Source organism: Schistocerca serialis, chromosome 5 (genome assembly GCF_023864345.2).
Source record: "Schistocerca serialis cubense isolate TAMUIC-IGC-003099 chromosome 5, iqSchSeri2.2, whole genome shotgun sequence".
NCBI lineage: Eukaryota > Metazoa > Arthropoda > Insecta > Orthoptera > Acrididae > Schistocerca > Schistocerca serialis.
In genome coordinates this window covers 606,838,057-606,861,137 of record NC_064642.1, presented here as the reverse complement: position 1 = coordinate 606,861,137, position 23,081 = coordinate 606,838,057, and the positions used below count along the sequence as shown (strand labels likewise).

Here is a 23,081-nt window from a genome sequence, read left to right as displayed (position 1 = left end):
TCTTCGGACAAGTGAACCTGAAACTGTTTGTAGTTTGTGTGATTTTGACTGACAAGTTATTTCAAATGTTGTCGGCGTACTGGCTCTGAGCAGTCGGTCGGTTGGCGTGGAGCAGCGAGGAATTCTCGGCGGGGCGTACTTTGGCCGGGGACCGCTGGCGGTCTCTACGCGGTGTCGGAGAGTATGGCGCTGTTCCCATTACTACGAGGTCTGTGGCTCACCGACCCTGGACAAGAAAGTTGAGTTTTGAGTTAACCTACCAGCAAGTCAAGACTGTTCACATCGTGTCGTTTGGAGTTCGTTGTCGGCTGTTGGGTTATTCCCACGAGCAACAACTTGGTTTTCAAGTTGGAAAATTCTAGCCACCCTTCGGTGGAGTTTCACTGTATTTGGTTATTTGAATTGAAGTGCACCAGCAGAATCTTGTGCCATGTGACCGTTAACGTTCCGGTTACCTACCCTGGCCGTTGACGTAAATTCCAGGCAGTGTAGTTTCCTCATCATGTTGTTGCTGTCCAGCACGGCCGGCCGCGGTGGCCGAGCGGTTCTAGGCGCTTCAGTATGGAAGCGTGCGACAGCTACGGTCGCAGGTTCGAATCCTGCCTCGGGCATGGATGTGTGTGATGTCCTTAGGTTAGATAGGTTTAAGTAGTTCTAAGTTTAGGGGACTGATGACCTCAGCTGTTAAGTCCCATAGTGCTCAGAGCCATTTGATTTGTCCAGCACGGTTTGTAGTTTGACAGCTCCGTGTTTGATTGGTTGAGGCCGCAAATATATTTTACGTTGTTCCGTTGAACTCCCTGTTGTGCCCTGGTCGGGTGAAGTTGAAGTTATCTTGTCAGTGAGTCCGCTGACTGTCGGTCGGTTGGGTTGTCGTCGGATCGTGAATGGTTGGCTCGACTGCTTGTCTCACCTAAGGCCGACCCTCGAACATATGGACGCCCTTGTGTATACTGCCTTTTTTTAAAAAATTTGTTCTTGTTGTTGGTACTTGTATGGCTTCTAGCAGGTTTTGTGTTTTAAATTAGAGTTGTTTTACTCTTAAGTAGTGTTTCGCGTAAGCCCTTTGGCTTTTAAAAAATTTTGAATTTTTAAGTCTTCGGCCTTCAGCCGGTTTGAGTTTCAGTTATTTGTTCTTGAAGCCTTCAGCCTAAATTAAAGAACTGTTTCATGTAAGGGCTTTGATATTTAAAAAAAATTAATGTTTTGGGGTTTTAAGTGTTCGGCCTTCAACGGATTTGAATTTAACTTGCTTACTTCAGCTTTTACTAAAGAACTGTTTGAAGATAAGGCTTGTCTTTTAAATTTCTGATTATGCTTGCGTTTTAAGTTATTGGCCTTCATCCGTTTTTAAATTAAAGTGGCTTTCAGCCGCCAATTAAGTCCCAAAGATTAAGGCTGTGTGTTTAAAAAAAATTTTTGGGCTCTTGTAACGTTTGATCAAAGTATAAAGTTGTATGTTCGAGTGTAACTGACAGCCCCTTATTTTGGCCCCTTTCAACAATTTATTCTGTCTGCCCTGTCCTGTGGGTTAGCAGGGCGCTTCATCAGGTTAATGCTGTTTGTAGATGACGGTGAACTTGTCATACGATGATGTGGTTCATCAGACAGATTTGGTTAACGAACAGGCCAGGGCAACATATTGACACTATTTAGAGCATGCTGCGTTACAACAGCGGTATGTGGGCGAGCGTTATCCTGTCGGAAAACATCCCATGGAATGCTGTTCATGAATGGCAGCACAACAGGTCGAATCACCAGACTGTCCTTGAAGTAACCAACTTGTAACAGTTCTTTGTGTCACTGTGGTGCCAGCTGCTGCTCAAATTCATGCTGCAGACGCAGCTTGATGCGCCACTGCTGTACGCCGAACACGATTGTTCCCTCCGGAGAGGCCGGCCTGAGTGGCCGAGTGGTTCTAGGCGCTACAGTCTGGAACCGCGCGTGCGCTTCGGTCGCAGGTTCGAATCCTGCCTCGGGCATGGATGTGTGTGATGTCCTTAGGTTAGTTAGGTTTAAGTAGTTCTAAGTTACAGGGGACTGATTACCGCAGAAGTTAAGTCCCATAGTGCTCAGAGCTATTTGAACCACTTGAACCCTTCGGAGTCACCTTGTGGCCATACACTCCCGTGATCATCACTGCTGGCAATCATGTACAGTGGCTACCCTGCCAAGTCTTTCTGTAGTATCGCACAAGGAACATCCAGCTTTTCGTAGCGCTATTACACGACTTCGTTCAAATTCAGTGGGGTCTTTGGCGCCTTACAGGGGTTCTTGACTAACACCAACTCATCACACCCAACCTCAAAGGTAACTAACTCTGACGACCGGTACATCGTATGTTGAAAGTAAACCCGATTTGCACACCGAGTGAGGTGGCGCAGTGGTTAGCGCACTGGGCTCGCATTCGGGAGGACGACGGTTAAAACCCGCGTCCGGCCATCCTGATTTACGTTTTCCGCTATTTCCCTAAATCCCCAAATGGCGGGCTGATTCCTTTGAAAGGACACAGCCGACTTCCATCCCCATTCTTCCCAGTCCAATGGGGCCGATGACCTCCACCCGGATCAATCAACTAACCAACCTGATTTTCATCCTCATAGTGGCGCTATAAGTGCCACTCTAATCGACTGGCGCGAAAGTTGAATAGACATTATCTTTGAGATGTAGAAACGTGCCTACCAACTTTCGTTTATGTCGCACAAGTTATGCTTGGAGTTGCGTTTTTTTTCCCTCAGTGTGTAATCATGTTTTAATCATATTGGCATAGTAGATGACTTACCTTCAGATAATTTCATTCTCTGCCTTGCTATACCGAGTGTCCCAGGAGGAATGGTCAGTATTCAGAGATATGACAAGAACGAACACTCAAAACAAAAATACGTAGTAAACATGGGCTCTAAAATGCTCACCTTAAGAGCTATGAGCACATCGTGAAACAAATCTCTTCTACTGCATGCTATTTTGTTTCCATATTTCTAGAGGTATGGACCAAAACAAGGAAATAATTTACAGAAAAAACGGGCTCTAAAATGGATGCCTTATGAGCTGTTAGCATTGGTTCACCTTCATTTACTGAACAAGTGGTCATAACTCTTCTGGTATGTATGTTAGAGCCCGTATTTACTAGACAATTTTTTCTTGTTTTGGTGTCCGCCCCCGGCAGCTGAGTGGTCAGCGTGACAGAATGTCAATCCTAACGGCCCGGGTTCGATTTCCGGCTGGGTCGGAGACTTTATCCGCTCAGGGACTGGGTTTTTGTTGTCCTTACCATCATCATTTCATCTCCATCGACACGCAAGTTGCCGAAGTGGCGTCAACTCGAAAGCCTTGCACCAGGCGAATGGTCTACCCGACGGGAGGCCCTAGCGACACGGCATTTCCATTTCTTGTTTTGGTCCATATTACCTCATCCCAAAATATGGAAAGCAAAGAGCTCGCAGCGGAAGCGATTCGTTTCACAGTATCGAAGATAAAAAAGTTCTCATAGGTCTTAAGGTATTCACTTTAGACCCATGTTTGTTAGACGTTTTTGTTTCGAACAAACGTTCCTGTCACATCCCTCAATACTGACCACTCCTCCAGGGACACCCTGCATTTTTGTGACCTCTTAAGATGTGTGTACAGAAACACGCTAATGAAACCTTTAGACAGATTTCCAAAATTTTAATGAACTCTGATCATTTACAAACACTATCAGGAGCAAAGTTCATTTATTAAAGGCTTCCTGCTTTCTCTTAAATAGGACCAAACACCATCCGTTTTACAACTATCACATATTTCTGCACAGAAAAAAAATCTGTCGTGATAATACATAATCGATTCATGCTGTAACAGTTGTAATAAAAAATGAAAACTTATAACATAAAGTAATGAAAAAATTAGTAAACTGAAAAGGATGTAGCTACTTAACGAAACGTAGACGTAGAGTTAAAACTCAGGGTAACAATTTTTAATGCTCTAATTACGGTAAACTTGGTTCGAGTGAGAAGTAAATGCTGCCTTTTAGTAATTATAACAAAGGTAATTCGTTAATTATTTGAAAATAAGAAACTACGCAACTTCTCTAATTTTGCAGGGCAAGCTACCACTGACACATCTGGGCAGTGCTGCACCATGAAGCCCCAGTAAGACGTACACAGAGATGACAAAAGTCATGGGATAATGATTTGAACATGTGTAAGTGGCGGTGGCCTGCCGGTGTGGCCGTGCGGTTCTAGGCGCTTCAGTCTGGAACCGCGCCACCGCTACGGTCGCAGGTTCAAGTCCTGCCTCGGGCATGGATGTGTGTGATGCCCTTAGGTTAGTTAGGTTTAAGTAGTTCTAAGTTCTAGGGGACCGATGACCTTAGATGTTAAGTCCTGTAGTGCTAGAAGCCATTTGAACCATTTTTTGAAGTGGCGGTGGTATCGCGTACACAACGTATGGAAGGGCAGTGTATTGGTGCAGTTGTCGTTTGTAGTCAGATGATTCATGTGAAAAGATTTCTGACGTGTTTATGGCCTGACGACAGGACAGACTTTGAACAGGGAATGGTAGTTGGAGCTAGACGCATGGGACATTCCGTTTCTGATATCGTTCGGGAATTCAATATTCCTAGAACCACAGTGTCAATGTGTCGAAAATACCAAATTTCAAGTAATACCTCTCACCGCGGACAACGCAGTGGCCGACGATTGAGAGCAGAGGCGATTTCGTAGAGATGTCACTGCAAAAAGACAAACAACAATCCATGTGGGACGTACGTCTAACGTATCCGTTTGGACAGTGCTGCGAAATTTAGCGTTAATTGGCTGTGGTGGTAGACGGAGGGCACGAGTGCCTTTGCGAACAGCACGACATCGCCTGCAGATCCTATCGACTGAACAACTGCTGTCTGGTCAGATACGTCCCGATTTCAGTTGGTAAGAGCTGATGGTAGGGTTTGTTGTGGCGCAGACGCCACTGAGCCAAGGACCTAAGATGTCAACAAGACTTTGTGCGAGCTGCTGCTGGCTCCAAATAATGCGGGCTGTGTTTACATGCAACGGACTGGCTCCTCTGATCGTTGACCGGAAATACACTCCTGGAAATGGAAAAAAGAACACATTGACACCGGTGTGTCAGACCCACCATACTTGCTCCGGACACTGCGAGAGGGCTGTACAAGCAATGATCACACGCACGGCACAGCGGACACACCAGGAACCGCGGTGTTGGCCGTCGAATGGCGCTAGCTGCGCAGCATTTGTGCACCGCCGCCGTCAGTGTCAGCCAGTTTGCCGTGGCATACGGAGCTCCATCGCAGTCTTTAACACTGGTAGCATGCCGCGACAGCGTCGACGTGAACCGTATGTGCAGTTGACGGACTTTGAGCGAGGGCGTATAGTGGGCATGCGGGAGGCCGGGTGGACGTACCGCCGAATTGCTCAACACGTGGGGCGTGAGGTCTCCACAGTACATCGATGTTGTCGCCAGTGGTCGGCGGAAGGTGCACGTGCCCGTCGACCTGGGACCGGACCGCAGCGACGCACGGATGCACGCCAAGACCGTAGGATCCTACGCAGTGCCGTAGGGGACCGCACCGCCACTTCCCAGCAAATTAGGGACACTGTTGCTCCTGGGGTATCGGCGAGGACCATTCGCAACCGTCTCCATGAAGCTGGGCTACGGTCCCGCACACCGTTAGGCCGTCTTCCGCTCACGCCCCAACATCGTGCAGCCCGCCTCCAGTGGTGTCGCGACAGGCGTGAATGGAGGGACGAATGGAGACGTGTCGTCTTCAGCGATGAGAGTCGCTTCTGCCTTGGTGCCAATGATGGTCGTATGCGTGTTTGGCGCCGTGCAGGTGAGCGCCACAATCAGGACTGCATACGACCGAGGCACACAGGGCCAACACCCGGCATCATGGTGTGGGGAGCGATCTCCTACACTGGCCGTACACCACTGGTGATCGTCGAGGGGACACTGAATAGTGCACGGTACATCCAAACAGTCATCGAACCCATCGTTCTACCATTCCTAGACCAGCAAGGGAACTTGCTGTTCCAACAGGACAATGCACGTCCGCATGTATCCCGTGCCACCCAACGTGCTCTAGAAGGTGTAAGTCAACTACCCTGGCCATCAGGATCTCCGGATCTGTCCCCCATTGAGCATGTTTGGGACTGGATGAAGCGGCGTCTCACGCGGTCTGCACGTCCAGCACGAACGCTGGTCCAACTGAGGCGCCAGGTGGAAATGGCATGGCAAGCCGTTCCACAGGACTACATCCAGCATCTCTACGATCGTCTCCATGGGAGAATAGCAGCCTGCATTGCTGCGAAAGGTGGATATACACTGTACTAGTGCCGACATTGTGCATGCTCTGTTGCCTGTGTCTATGTGCCTGTGGTTCTGTCAGTGTGATCATGTGATGTATCTGACCCCAGGAATGTGTCAATAAAGTTTCCCCTTCCTGGGACAATGAATTCACGGTGTTCTTATTTCAATTTCCAGGAGTGTAGTTATTTGCAGCCAGTCATAGACCATGTCACTAGACCACGTTCGTTAGCGATTGGTTTGAAGAAGATTCTGAACGACTCGAGCGAATGATTTCGTCACCCAAATTGCCCGACATGAATTACATCGAATATTTATGGGACATAATGGAGAGGTCAGTTATTGCACAAGATCCTATACGAGCAACCCTTTGGCAATTATGGATGGCTGTAAAGGTAGCATGGCTGAGTACTTCTGCAGGGGCTTCCATCGCACGTCGAGTTGCTGCACCGCGTCGGGCAAAATAAGGTATGACACGACATCGGGAGTTATCCCATGACTTTTGGTACCTCTGTGTAAGTGCCACCTTATAATAATTCCAGACAAAGCCAATCTGTTAATGTTTCGACAACAGGAAACCAAACAAAAACTACTCTCTTAATGGTTCAAATGGCTCTAAGCACTATGAGACTTTACATCTGAGGTCATCAGTCCCCTAGAACTCAGAACTACTTAAACCTAATTAACCTCCTAGCCCGAGGCAGGATTCGAGCCTGCGACCGTAGCAGCCGCGTGGTTCGGGACTGAAGCGCCTAGAACCGCTCGGCCACAGCTGCCGTCACTCTCTTTACGCAGGTGAGGCAACTACTAACTAAACTGACAGTGCTGGAGCGTAAGACCCTGTACGACATATATCATAGTTTACGATCATCACAAAGGTGTATTAAATGATTGTATTTCATTTCATTTGGACCTATTGTCCATCATCAACATTACAATGGAATGTGACCCTCACAAGCGCTATACAGTCCTCTTTTCATTGTGGCATGGAAGGAATCAGGCAAGGAATGTCACCTTGGGAACATGTTATAGCGCATGACGGTTCGTGAACGACTGATCTGCCTTTCTTATGACGTGTGATCGTTGCCCTGGATGTCTCGGGCTGTGTCTTCTCTCTTCCTTTTTTTTTTTTTTTTTTGGTCATCAGTCTACTGACTGGTTTGATACGGCCCGCCACGAATTCCTTTCCTGTGCTAACCTCTTCATCTCAGAGTAGCACTTGCAACCTACGTCCTCAATTATTTTCTTGATGTATTCCAATCTCTGTCTTCCTCTACAGTTTTTGCCCTCTACAGCTCCCTCTAGTACCATTGAAGTCATTCCCTCATGTCTTAGCAGATGTCCTATCATCCTGTCCCTTATCCTTATCAGTGTTTTCCACATATTCCTTTCCTCTCCGATTCTGCGTAGAACCTCCTCATTCCTTACCTTATCAGTCCACCTAATTTCCAACATTCGTCTATAGCACCACATCTCAAATGCTTCGATTCTCTTCTGTTCCGGTTTTCCCACAGTCCATGTTTCACTTCCATACAATGCTGTACTCCAGACGTACATCCTCAGAAATTTCTTCCTCAAATTAAGGCCGGTATTTGATATTAATAGACTTCTCTTGGCCAGAAATGTCTTTTTTGCCATAGCGAGTCTGCTTTTGATGTCCTCCTTGCTCCGTCCGTCATTGGTTATATTACTGCCTAGCTAGCAGAATTCCTTAACTTCATTGACTTCGTGACCATCAAACCTGATGTTAAGTTTCTCGCTGTTCTCATTTCTACTACTTCTCATTACCTTCGTCTTTCTCCGATTTACTCTCAAACCATACTGTGTACTCATTAGACTTTTCATTCCGTTCAGCAGATCATTTAATTCTTCTTCACTTTCACTCAGGATAGCAATGTCATCAGCGAATCGTATCATTGATATCCTTTCACCTTGTATTTTAATTCCACTCCTGAACCTTTCTTTTATTTCCATCATTGCTTCCTCGATGTACAGATTGAAGAGTAGGGGCGAAAGGCTACAGCCTTGTCTTACACCCTTCTTAATACGAGCACTTCGTTCTTGATCGTCTACTCTTATTATTATTCCCTCTTGATTGTTGTACATATTGTATATGACGCGTCTCTCCCTATAGCTTACCCCTTCCTTTTCCAGAATCTCGAACAGCTTGCACCATTTTATATTGTCGAACGCTTTTTCCAGGTCGACAAATCCTATGAAAGTGTCTTGATTTTTCTTTAGCCTTGCTTCCATTATTAGCCGTAACGTCAGAATTGCCTCTCTCGTCCCTTTACTTTTCCTAAAGCCAAACTGATCGTCATCTAGCGCATTCTCAATTTTCTTTTCCATTCTTCTGTATATTATTCTTGTAAGCAGCTTCGATGCCTGAGCTGTTAAGCTGATTGTGCGATAATTCCCGCACTTGTCACCTCTTGCCGTCTTCGGAATTGTGTGGATGATGCTTTTCCGAAAGTCAGATGGTATATCGCGAGACTCATATATTCTACACACCAACGTGAATAGTCGTTTTGTTGCCACTTCCCCCAATGATTTTAGAAATTCCGATGGAAAGTTATCTATCCCTTCTGCCTTATTTGACCGTAAGTCCTCCAAAGCCATTCGGTATTTACATTCTGTCGTTTCCTGTAACCGACTGGCCAGCCCCTTCCTGCTCACGACTTACCGTACATATCTGGTCGCACTCCTCAGAGCCACGCCTGACTTTCCTAGCCCATCTATATCTACATCTACATCTACATGGATACTCTGCAAATCACATTTAAGTGCCTGGCAGAGGGTTCATCGAACCACATTCACAATTCTCTATTATTCCAATATCGTACAGCGCGCGGAAAGAACGAACACCTACATCTTTCCGTACGAGCTCTGATTTCCCTTGTTTTAGCGTGGTGATCGTTTCTCCCTAGGTAGGTCGGCGTCAACAAAAGATTTTCGCCTTCGGAGGAGAAAGTTGGTGATAGGAATTTCTTGTGAAGACTCCGTCGCAACCATAAACGCCTTCCTTTTAACGATGTCCAGCCCAAATCCCGTATCATTTCAGTGACACTCTGTCTCGTATTTCGCGATAATACAAAACGTGCTGCCCTTCTTTGAACTTTTTCGACGTACTTCGTCAGACCTATCTGATAAGGATTCCACACTATGCAGCAGTATTCTAAAAGAGGACGGACAAGCGTAGTTTAGGCAGTCTCCTTAGTAGATCTGTTACATTTTCTAAGTGTCCTGCCAATAGAACGCAGTCTTTGGTTATCCTTTCCCACAACATTTTCTGTGTGTTCCTTCCAATTTAAGTTGTTCGTAATTGTAATTCCTAGGTATTTAGTTGAATTTACGGTCTTTAGATTCGACTGATTTATCGTGTAACCGAAGTTTAACGGATTCCTTTTAGCACTCATGTGGATGACCTCACACTTTCCGTTATTAAGGGCCAACTTCCAATTTTTACACCATTTAGACATCTTTTCTAAATCGTTTTGCAATTGGTTTTGATCTTCTGATGACTTTATTAGACGATAAACAACAGCGTCATCAGCAAACAACCTAAGACGGCTGTTCAGATTATCTTCCAAATCGTTAATATAGATAAGGAACAGCAAAGGGCCTAAAACACTACATTGGAGAACGCCAGAAATCACTTCTGTTTTGCTCGATGACTTTACGTCTATTACTATGAACCGTGACCTCTCTGACAGGAAATCACAAATCCCGTCACATAACTGAGACGATATTCCATAAGCACGCAATTTCACTACAAGCCGCTTGTGTGGTACAGTGTCAAAAGCCTTCCGGAAATCCAGAAATACGAAATAGAACTGAAATACCTTGTCAGAAGCACTCAACACTTCATGCGAATAAACAGCTAGTTGTGTTTCACAAGAACGATGTTTTCTAAACCCATGTAGACTGTGTGTCAGTAGATCGTTTTCTTCGAGGTAATTCATTATCTTCGAACACAATATATCTTCCAGAATCCTGCTGCATATCGACGTTAATGATATGGGCCTGTAATTTAGTGGATTACTCCTACTACCTTTCTTGAATATTGGTGTGATCTGTGCAGCTTTCCAGTCTTTGGGCACAGATCTTTCGTCAAGCGAACGGTTGTATATGATTACTAGGTATGAAGCTAATGCATCAGCATACTCTGAGAGGAACCTAATTGGTGTACAGTCTGGACCAGAAGACTTGCTTGTATTAAGTGATTTAAGTTGCATCACTACTCCAAGGGTATTTACTTCTACGTTACCCATGTTGGCAGCCGTTCTTGATTCGAATTCTGGAATATTTACTTCATCTTCTTTTGTGAAGGCATTTCGGAAGGCAATGTTTAGTGACTCTGCTTTGGCAGCACTGTGTTCGAATGTATCTTCATTGCTATCGCGCAGAGAAGGCATTGATTCTGTCTTGCCGCTAACATACCTCACATACAACCAGAATCTCTTTGGATTTTCTGCTAGGTTTCGAGGCAAAGTTTCGTTGTGGAAACTGTTATAGGCATCTCGCATTGAATTTCGCGGTAAATTTCGAGCTTCTGTAAAAGATCGCCAATCTTGGGGATTTTGCGTCTATTTAAATTTGGCTTGTTTGTTTCGTTGTTTCTGCAACAGTGTTCTGACCCGTTTTGTGTACCAAGGAGGATCAGCTCCGTCGTTTGTTAATTTATTTGGTATAAATCTCTCAATTGCTGCCGATACTATTTCCTGGAATACAAGCCACATCTGATCTACATTTATATTATTGATTTGGAAGGAGGGGAGATTGTCTCTCTTTTTTGAACAGATATAATTTCCTTTATTTTTGGAGGATTTGGGGGTTACAATATTCAATCTCGCTACCCTGTGTGCACTGATCCCTGTATACGTTTTGATGCTCGTTATTAACTCAGGATTATTTGTTGCTAAGAGGTCAAGTGTGTTTTCACAACCGTTTACTATTCGCGTGGGCTCATGAACTTATTGGTCGAAATAATTTTCAGAGAATGCGTTTATCACAATTTCGGATGATGTTTTATGCGTCCCTCCGGAATTAAACATGTATTTTCGCCAACATATCGAGGGTACATTAAAGTCACCACAAACTATTATCGTATGAATCGGGTACGTGTATAAATCAAACTCAAGTTTTCTTTGAACCTTTCAGCAACTGTATCGCCTGACTTGGGAGATGACATGTACATGAGCATCCTGTCTGATAACCTGCATAAATTCATGTCCATAGTGCATTCCGACGGACTTGGGCAATTCTAGCAGGACAATGCGACTCCCCACACGCCCAGAATTGATACAGAGTGGCTCCAGGAAACACCTCCGCTGGCCACCAAATTCCCCAGACATGAACATTATTGAGCATATCTGAGATGCCTTGCCACGTGCTGTTCAGAGATGATCTCCACCCCCTCGTACTGTTACGGATTTGTGGGCAGCACTGCAGGATTCATGGTGTCAATTCCCTCCTGCGCTACTTCAGACTAGTCGAGTCCATGCTACGTCGTGAGCGCCAGACACGATATTAGGCAGATGTACGGGTTTCTTTGGCTCTTGAGTGAAGTTTAATATCCCGGAACAACGGTAGACTCCAACGGAATTAAGGCATCCATTGTATTAGGCCCCCGTCAACGAAGTTAAAAAACTATTCTTTGTCTTGTTAGACGGTCTATGACTCGGAAAGGCGAGAGTGTACCACAGTTCATGTGAACATGGCTTGTCTTACCTTGGGGCAGGTTATTAGAACACACAAGAAGAGGTGCGACGACTTCCCAAGTAGAACAGTAGCAACACAGACACGGGACAGATCCGATGTCGAAATTCAAAGGCTCGGCAAGGTGCACATGAGAGCCCTGTCAGCAGCTCCGCAATGACGTCCCGGGTAATGGGCAATAACCGGCGTTTCGAGACACTTCGACGGCGCTTGGCGCGCCGCGTAGGCGACCTCCGTCGCAAGAACTGCCTTGTCTCTTCTCTTCTCAATAGCGGGTGCATCTCCTAAGAGTCGTCACGTGTATTTTCACGTGCACGAATGTATGAGGCTGGCGACATACCGCATCACTTTCGGAGAAGCTATCATCTACACAATTCCCAAGACTGCAATATCCGACAAATGCGAGACGCAATTCTGACGTTGCGATTGATAATGGAAGCAAAACTGAAGAAAAATCAAAACACCTTCTCAGAATTTGACGACTTAGAAAAAGCGTTTGACAATGGCATATGATGCAAGATGTTCGAAACCTTTAAAAAAAGATAGGGATGAGCTGTGGGGAAGTATGGATAATATACAGTAGTACAAGATACAAGAGGAGACAATAAGAGTGGAAGACCAAGAACGAAGCGCACGGATTAAAAAGGGTTTAAGAGAGTTATGTAATCTTTTTCGCCTACTGTTCAATCTAAACGTCGAGGAAGCAATGACGGAAATAAAAGAAAGGCTCATAGACAGGATTAAAATTCAAGATGAAATTATATCATTGTTAACATTCGCTGATGACACTGCTGGCTTCAGTGAAAGTGAAGAAGAGAGAGGAGCTGTTGAATGGAATGAGCAGTCTTATAGTACCGAGTATGAATTGAGAGTAAAACGAGGAAAGACGAAAGATGGGAAGTAGTAGAAATGAGAACAGCGATAAACTTGGTGATCACTAAGCAGATGAAGTTAAGGATTTCTGCTACCTAGGCAGCAAAATAACGCATTACGGAGGGATCTAGGAGGACATAAAGAAAAGATCAGCACTGGCAAAAAGGACTTACGTGGCCATAGGCCTTAATTTGAGGAAGAAATTTCTGAGAATATACGTTTGGAGTACAGCATTGCACGATAGTGAAACATGTTATACTGGAAAACCTGAACAGAACAGAATCGAAGCATTTGAGATGTGGTGCTACAGGAGAATGTGGTGGACTGAAAAGATAAGAAATGAGGAGGTTCTGTGCATAATCGGCGAGGAGATGAATACATGGAAAACACCGACAAGAAGTAGGGACAGGATGATAGAATATCGATGAAGACATCACAGAATAACTTCCACGTTACCAGAAGAAGCAGCATCAAATCTGTCAGAAGACAGAAAAAAAGAAAAGATGTTTGTTGTTTTTTATATTATTGTAGAAGTCAGTAGAGTATACTTTACCGATATTTCGAGAATTTTTTAAAAATTTTTGTAATTTAAGAATAAACATAAAACCAGGTTTTGCTCATTTTCGGGCTCCATAAAGTGTTTAGTATTTCAAAAGTTTCGCTCACTTTCTTTTTCATGTCTGTATTGGTTTGACAACCCTAAGTAATCTGAACTGACAGGTTTCAGGTAGATTATATAATGGTAAGACAGAGATTTAGGAACCAGGTTTTAAATTGCAAGACATTTCCAGGGGCAGATGTGGACTCAGACCACAATATACTGGTTATGAACTACAGATTAAAACTGAAGAAACTGCAAAAAGGTGGGAATTTAAGGAGATGGGACCTGGATAAACTGAAAGAACCAGAGGTTGTAGAGAGTTTCAGGGAGACCATAAGGGAACAACTGACAAGAATGGGGGAAAGAAATACCGTAGAAGAAGAATGGGTAGCTTTGACGGATGAAGTAGTGAAGGCAGCAGAGGATCAAGTAGGAAAAAAGATGAGGGCTACTAGAAATCCTTGGGTAACAGAAGAAATATTGAATTTAATTGATGAAAGGAGAAAATATAAAAATGCAGTAAATAAAGCAGGCAAAAAGGAATACAAACGTCTCAAAATGATATCGACAGGAAGTGCAAAATGACTAAGCAGCGATGGCTAGAGGACAAATGTAAGGATGTAGGGGCTTATATCACTAGGGGTCAGACAGATACTGCCTACAGGAAAATTAAAGAGACCTTTGGAGATAAGAGAACCACTTGTATGAATATCAAGAGCTTAGATGGAAACCCAGTTCTAAGCAAAGAAGGGAAAGCAGAAAGGTGAAAGGAGTATATAGAGGGTCTATACAAGGGCGATGTACTTGAGGACAATATTTTGGAAATGGAAGAGGATGTAGAAGAAGATGAAATGGGAGATATGATACTGCGTGAAGAGTTTGACAGAGCACTGAAAGACCTGAGTCGAAACAAAGGCCCGGGAGTAGACAACATTCCATTAGAACTACTGACAGCCTTGGGAGAGCCAGTCCTGACAAAACTCTACCACCTGGTGAACAAGATGTACGTGAGAAGCGAAATACCATCAGACTTCAAGAAGAATATAATAATTCCAATCCCAAAGAAAGCTGGTGTTGGTTGACAGATGTGAAAATTACCGAACTATCAGTTTAATAAGTCACAGCTGCAAAATACTAACGCGAATTCTTTACAGACGAATGGAAAAGCTAGTAGAAGCCGACCTCGGGGAAGATCAGTTTGGATTACGTAGAAATATCGGAACACGTGAGGCAATACTGACTCTGCGACTTATCTTAGAAGCTAGATTAAGGAAAGGCAAACCTACGTTTCTAGCACTTGTAGACTTAGAGAAAGCTTTTGACAATGTTGACTGGAATACTCTCTTTCAAATTTTAAAGGAGGCAGGGGTAAAATACAGGGAGCGAAAAGCTATTTACAATTTGTACAGAAACCAGATGGCAGTTATAAGAGTCGAGGGACATGAAAGGGAATCAGTGGTTGGGAAGGGAGTGAGACAGGGTTGTAGCCTCTCCCCGATGTTATTCAATCTCCATATTGAGCAAGCAGTGAAAGAAACAAAAGAAAACTTCGGAGTAGGTATTAAAATCCATGGAGAAGAAATAAAAACTTTGACGTTCGCCGATAACATCGTAATTCTGTCAGAGACAGCAAAGGACTTGGAAGAGCAGTTGAACGGAATGGACAGTGTCTTGAAAGGAGGATACAAGATGAATGTCATCAAAAGCAAAACGAGGATAATGGAATGTAGTCGAATTAAGTCGGGTGATGCTGAGGGAATTAGATTAGGAAATGAGACACTTAAAGTAGTAAAGGAGGTTTGCTATTTGGGGAGCAAAATAACTGATGATGATCGAAGTAGAGAGGATATAAAATGTAGACTGGCAATGGAAAGGCAAGCATTTCTGAAGAAGAGAAATTTGTTAACATCAACTGTAGATTTAAGTGTCAGGAAGTCGTTTCTGAAAGTATTTGTATGGAGTGTAGCCATGTATGGAAGTGAAACATGGACGATAAATATTTTGGACAAGAAGAGAATAGAATCTTTCGAAATGTGGTGCTACAGAAGAATGCTGAAGATTAGATGGGTGGATCACATAACTAATGAGGAAGAGTTGAATAGGATTGGGGAGAAGAGAAGTTTGCGGCACAACTTGACTAGAAGAAGGGATCGGTTGGTAGGACATGTTCTGAGACATCAAAGGATCACCAGTTTAGTATTGGAGGGCAGCGTGGAGGGTAAAAATCGTAGAGGGAGACCAAGAGACGAATACACTAAGCAGATTCAGAAGGATGTGGGTTGCAGTAGGTACTGGGAGATGAAGAAGCTTGCACAGGATAGAGTAGCATGGAAAGCTGCATCAAACCAGTCTCAGGACTGAAGACCACAACAACAAGAAGTAATCTGAAGTTTTGCTGCTTCCCCGTTTTTAAACAGTCACAATATTATTGCTGTTGATCAGATGTGATAGACTGAACTTAACAATAGTCCATATTTAATCATCTCTATAGGCCTGTTTGTCCCATCACATCCTGAGCATTTCTTTCACATTTGTGTTTTAGTTACATATTCCATTTCCTGTAAGGTAATTAAAACTGTGTAAACATAATCAATTATATTTTCGTGATAACTACTTGCCTTCGAATTATACCATGGATTCTCGTACTGTGCATTGTTTTGTGCATACGGTAAGTAGCAGTTCGGTAAAGAAAGCGTAGCTTGAATTATCTATGTTTTTCGGATGTCCGTGCAATCTCGCGCCCGTCGGAACCGCATAATAGAGAGATTGCTGCATTTTATATCTTTTCCTCATATGTTGTAAAGTTCTAATGTGCCGAGTAGCAATACTAAATAGCTGCGGGGAAGAGACCTTGGAAAAGATGGAGAGCTTCTTTCTTGTCTTGTCCTTAGTCACAACGAAGATTCAGGCGACAGCAGTCTTATGTTAATAACCTGATTATTCTCAAGGCCTCTATGTTAATGGGTTTCCAGTGCAGAAATATTAACAGTTATTCTCTTCCATATAGATAATACATGGAGGCGTAGTATTTTCAGACAGTCTTCCGGGGCATCTTATTTTGTGGTCTTTTTTTTTCTCTTATCACGCTGATTTAGATGTCCGAGACGTCGTATCAGATCGTTTTATTCATGGGACGATATTTTAAATGTGAGAGCTTTTTTTACTCGCTACTGACGCATTTCCTGACGAAAAGTGAAATATCCAGAAGACACAGTCGGATGTCTGTTCAAAAATGTCCAAATGTGTGTGAAATCTTATGAGACTTAAATGCTAAGGTCATCAGTCCCTAAGCTTACACACTACTTAACCTAAATTATCCTAAGGACAAACACACACCCATGCCCGAGGGAGGACTCGAACCTCCGCCGGGGCCAGCCGCACAGTCCATGTCTGCAGCGTCGGATGTCTGTGTAACTTCGTTCAGATGTATACCGTCGGCAAGTATATAAGTGATAGGAGTTGCAGATCTCTGTGATATGTAGAACGGCACAAGAGTACAATAGTGTTCTTCATATTTAGCGTTGTTACCAGAAATAGCAGGGTGTATAAGGGACTTAAGCAGCGTCAGACACTGAGTGATCACCGTGAACGACACGGAGATGCCACGTACCGTGTGAGGCAGAGTTATTAACACTTGACATAGTTTGAAAGGGCCTCATGGTGAGTCTTCGTCCGGCCTCCTGGTCGAATCATGCATTACCCAGATTTGTGTGGCATTCAGAAGTGATACTGGTACGGTGTCCCACTGCATAGGAGCGGGAGGACAAACATACTCATCGTCCAAGTTCTGGGGATGAACTATTACTTTTAATAAAGGAGTTACGTTTCTTTTTGTTTTTAGTTTATCGTGCCTATGTGCGCTTCATTTTATTTGAATACATGAGGTTTTTTTTCTTTTTTATAAGTCTCTCTATACTCAAGAACCACAAAATGTAAAAGTAAGTCCAACGTCATCAGTGATATAAAATAAGCCTGTGGCTGAAACATAACACTTTTTTTTCATGATGGTACAAGGAGGTGTAATAAGGGGAGTGGCGCTACAGCATTACACTGTATGTTGGTTGAAGCCGTTGCCGCCATGATAATTTTCCCAAAGCATTAGCAGACGATTGCTTCTTGTTCTTATTTTCCCTCGTGTGCACGCAACAACTGTTTCAAATAGTAAATGCTGTTGTGAGTAATACAGCATGAGAAAGGCATTCTGAGACGACCTTCTGGTCTTAAGTGCCTACTTGATCCAGTAACACAACGCATTTTGTCTCGTTAATTGAACAAATTTTTATGTTTCCAATAATCAAGAAAAGAATTATGTGATATAAAAAGGCTGCTATCACAATGCAGCATTTTTCTTAACACGAACAGACGAAACTGATGTTCGGTCCGTATCATCTTCCAGAAAACGCTGAAAATATGTTTTGCCATGTTTGGTTGGTTTGGGACTTTCCTTCACACCGAGTTCGCAAGAGCGATTTTCGAGTTGAACTGTTAGGAAATCTAAAGTTAAATGACAAAAAGAAAACCACTAGAGTAAAAGTAAGCAGCGCAACTAAAATTCGTGCATATAAAAGAAAAGTCTACTTTGGTATGGAATGTGATTCCTCTACACTTTATACTATAGTAAGAACGGCTTTTGCACCTCTCAATAATGCAAGCAAGCATTTTCTATCGAAACCCTTCCACCAGAAGCTAATGTCTGGCCATACGAACATGGCAGACGTTGGCTTCAAGTTTATGGCGTCATCAAAACTCTTATTATACCTCCGTGGTTTTATCGCTTGTCTTTTCCAAGAGCGAATGATTCATTCATTCATTTCTGACCAATGAATCTGTTGGGCTTCGATCTCGTCAGATGCAGGCTGCAGTGAGTAACACTGAGGGACGATGGGTCACAATAGCTAAGGTATTTGAAAGTAAGACTTCTACAACTATTGCTGAGCATCTTAAGAGTTCATACCATGCAGTCATTAAGGCCACATGCCCACCATCTGAATGATGCGTCGCTCCCCCTCTTTCTGGTGATATCTGCGTAACTGTTGAAGGATTTTATTTTTGTAAGTTTCTGATAAATTAAACTAATTGTCACATTGAAAAACTTTATGTTCAATTCAAGTAATAATTAAATTTCCATAGGATAGTAACGCGCCATTGAACGCGTCTGACTACCACAGGGCAGGGAAGGGGTGGGTATCGCCATATTTTGCACTAAGCACATCGTAACCCTTTGGCATCCGAGCCTGCCATCGCATATAATGAACTTCCTGCAGCAGCCGAACTAGGGAATTACTGTCCCTTGCATGGGCGGCCTGTAGCACAATAACACAGACGGTCAAGACTGGAGTGGTACCGTAACTAGGATGTATGGACTGCTAATTGGAGGGGTCACCACTGTATTAATCGTTTAATCGCAATTCTCCATCATCCCCGACGATCGTCGTCGGCGAGTGTAGTGGCAACTTTGGGAAAGGTCCCATTCTTCCAGTGTTTCGAAGAGGCACAGTGGTTTTAGTCCTGGTGTGTCAGACCGAGTGAGGTGGCGCAGTGGTTAGAAAACTGGACTCTCATTCTGGAGGACTGTGGTTCTAACCCGCGTCCGACCATTCTGATTTAGGTTTCCCGTGATTTCCCTAAATCGCTTTAGACAATTGTCGGGATGGTTCCCTTGAAAGGACGCGGCCGATTTCCGCCCTTCCCCAACCCGTCTCTAATGACCTGGCTGTTGACGGGACATTAACGTCCTCCTCCTGGTATGTCAGAGTGTGGGGCGATATGGTGTGACTTAAGTTCGCAATAGTATTTGAGGGTGCTCTGACGGTGCAACGATAAGTCACGGACACCCTGCGTCCTCATGTGTTACCTATCATGTGACAGTCCCAAAGTGCCGTTTTTCAACAGGACAATGCTGACATGGCACATGTCTCCATGAACTGTATTGGTGATGCTGAGGTAGTCACGCAACCAGTAAGACCCCAAATCTGTCCTCGGAATACAGCTCGGACATCAGTTCCAGTTAGAAGCACATACAACTGTTGTTGCCCACAGGAGAGGAAACGACGACCTGATAAATCGACTCTAACTACCACGTACCTCGTAAATTTGTCGCCGTTTTGTAATCTCTGAAATAAAATAACATATCCTTTTTAAACCCATTACGTTTCATTTTTGTTTTCTCCTCCTCTTGTATGTGCCTAATTTTTTTTGGCAGGCAGTGTAGTTTAGAGCTGATGACAGCCTCGTCGTGTACCATGTGTGTGGAAAGCACAAGGAGCCCTAGCTGACATAGTATTTGCTTATACAACTTTACGCATCCGTACCATATTTCTCTAACACATAATCACACAGCTATCTGATCATTTAACTGAGAGAGGCAAACATTTTTTCTGCTATGTCAGTGACAGATGTTTACACAATTACAAATTCGGAACCATTCTGACACTATGAGAGCTTTGAATAATGTATTTGGTATGGGATCATTATTTTTAAAGTACGTTTGAGGTAGATGACACTATTTAAATGAGCAGAGAATTTGTTTTAGGTTTTGAAATTATTGCAGAAAGGTACAACGTTTTTGAGACCTGGCTGAGGTTTTATGATATTATTATGACAACGATGTGTATTATGCTGTTGAGGTATGTTTATGATCAATAAGCTGATGCTATATGAGGAATTTCATTATGCTATGTATTTATTATGATGAAATATTGAAGTGTCGACGAATATGTATGTGTAATAAGGTAAGGAATAATGAGTAGTGGTTAGGGACTCTGATTTGTGAAAAAGGATGTTGGAAACAAAGAATTGTACTTTACGAGTTAGGAAATGTGTGTACATGAGTGAATGTATCACAATGCTGGCGAAAATTTTTCGGACACTGTTATTTTTATAGGATTTTGTTTGTACACATTTGTAACGCAAATTCTCGACGAGTGAATTTTTTTTTTTTTTATCAGACTGTCACTGTAACCCAAACTGCTGTCGTAAATATTTTGGTAACAAAGCTAAGTGACCTTGACATAATGCGTTGTGTGCGCCCAGATGCGCCGGTCACCTGGGGAAATAGTCATTAGGTGGAGAAAAAAGAGGCCATATACCTCGCTATTGACATTCCTTTGTAGAAAGCATCGCAAATATGACACGCTATTACTTGGAAACATATGATTACACTTTGGAGCTTGTACTTTGTGCTACTTACTGAAATGCTTATGAATTGATGGGAAATATTCTTACATCTGCATACCTGATTATGACAAATGTCTTTCTACGAGAGTTGAGAGAATTTATACTGACTTATGAAATGCCACATGGCTCTTGAATGATGTTTTTATGTTTTGCTTTGTACATAGTTGCTTATTGCATTTGATATCTGGTTTCCAGCTGTGTTGCAGCATTGGTTTTATAAAATAAAATTAAATGCATTCGCTAATGTGAACACTTTCTGTCAACAGATCTATTAAATAATAATTTTATGATCCACATTCTTCAAAAATAGGAGCACTTGGATAGGAAAGAACAATAAGAAGGGACAAATAACAGTAACTGCATACATAATTTTCTTTTTAAGTGCTTGGTAATTTTTTTTGTAGAATAAGTTGTTGTGGTGCACATAGACATAGACATTAAGATGTGAATAGACATTTCCCTTATCTTAATTGTTGTCTTTAGTGTACTGTTTTTTCTACTTGTGGGTTTGTCATGTTTAGATATAGGTTATTGCATTTGCTGCTGCTGTTTGCCAGGCATAATGCTACTGAATTTCACTTTGTATTACTCTTCAAAATGGTTCAAATGGCTCTGAGCACTATGCGACTTAACTTCTGAGGTCATCAGTCGCCTAGAACTAATTAAACCTAACTAACCTAAGAACATCACACACATCCATGCCCGAGGCAGGATTAGAACCTGCAACTGTAGCGGTCGCTCGGTTCCAGACTGTAGCGCCTAGAACTGCACGGCCACTCCGGCCGGCTGCATTACTCTGTTAAGCCAGTTTTACTACTGATTTATTTTTCTTCTTTGCTGCACATTGCCTTATATTAGTTGAAATATTGCATTTGCGTTGTTAATTTATATATACTGCTGCTTGGTTTGCCAATTTGCTTTGCTAATTTATATATACTGCTGCTTGCTTTGCCAATTTGCATGTTTTGGTCATTGCTGTTGGCGTTAATTTTTTTGCTGCTGCATTGCATCATCCCTTAGTATACATATATCTGAGCTCGGTAGATTTAAGTTAAATTAAGAGGGGGTAGGCTATATAAGACAATGAGTTATGAAGAATAGGAAAAGAATGCTCTGAGAAGTTATATGAAAAAGATTTGGGCCAAAATGAGTATTGTACAATGAGAAATAATTAGTTTGAAAGAGGATATGAACAAAACAGTAGGCATTAGGGACAGCAGGTTTGGATAGGATGTTTTTATGAGGGAACAATTGTTGAAATCAGAGGAAAGATCTGTGGAATGAAGATTTGGGTTGGACTGCAGCACCAAATGTTACACTGAAAACGAACCCTGTCCTTTCCTTTTGTGTTATTCTGCTATGTGTTTGTGTGCCCTTGTGTATTTGTGTTTTTCCTGTCTTTATGTGTTTAGCTAATAAGATTTATGTTGTAGAATTTTTCTAATACTAAGCTACATTCACTGTGATGAGGAATACTGTTATCCTCAAATATAATTTGCATTAATAATGTGTTATTTACTTTGTGAAGATGTTTAGACATTATTTCAAAAGCTATTCTTATCTTTTATGTATGTGCTTGTGTCGTAATTCCTGTAACACTGATGTATATGCTTATTTCTATTCTTTTGTAAAACCTGTATTACTAAAAATGTTATCTGTACTATTACGTTCTTTAATGTTGTATTTTGAACGTTTGTAATTGTATTCTTATGTTGTAAATTTATAATTGTATAGACACCAGTTCTTCAAATTAAGTTTCATTTCACTGCACACACTTCTGTTGGTCATTGTATATGCAATGCACTTGCACCCGGCAAACGGTCTACCCGATGGGAGGCCCTCGTCACACGGCACGACGACAACAACAACTTCGCTTCGTTGACTTCAGTTAAATTCTGTGTTTTGAGGTCTTAACTGTTATTTTCCTACTGGTACCTAAAGGTCTATTGCGATCTGTTAGCTGATCTATTTCGCCGCCAGTTGGTTCCTTGAACTGAGACTCTCGTTAGCTTTTCCTAAGTCGATACTGGCCTTGGTTGTTTGTTAACACGATATCCTAAACTGTGTGAAGCGATAACGTGTTTCTTCTATACCTGGGCCCCACCCACCCGTAAATCAGTTGAAGCCTACAATTATGGATAAAGGGATGTAAGGCGGAGGTTAGGGCCCATGGACCATCACTTGTCATTTCCTGTTGCTACCTTGTTGACATAAATACCTCTGAAACAGTTAGACAATCACAATTTCAGTGAATTACTACACAAATTGAGTAAGTCATCAGATCTCAATAACAGTGCAGTAAAAACAGGTATACATTGATTAATAAGAGTTTCAGGTAACCCAAATTACGAAACATATCTTAATTCAATTAAAAGGCAGGCCTTCAGTAACAACAGCTTCATTTAAGTAAATT

General features: G+C 42.7%; 1 non-coding gene across 1 annotated transcript; it reads left to right on the top strand.

Annotated features, from left to right (window-relative positions):
- Positions 1 to 1,898: 1,898 nt before the first annotated feature.
- On the top strand, positions 1,899 to 1,982 carry Trnas-gga (transfer RNA serine (anticodon GGA)). The gene is given in 2 exon segments: positions 1,899 to 1,938; positions 1,948 to 1,982. It is a non-coding gene; the product is annotated as a tRNA-Ser (tRNA).
- The last annotated feature ends 21,099 nt before the right edge of the window (positions 1,983 to 23,081 follow it).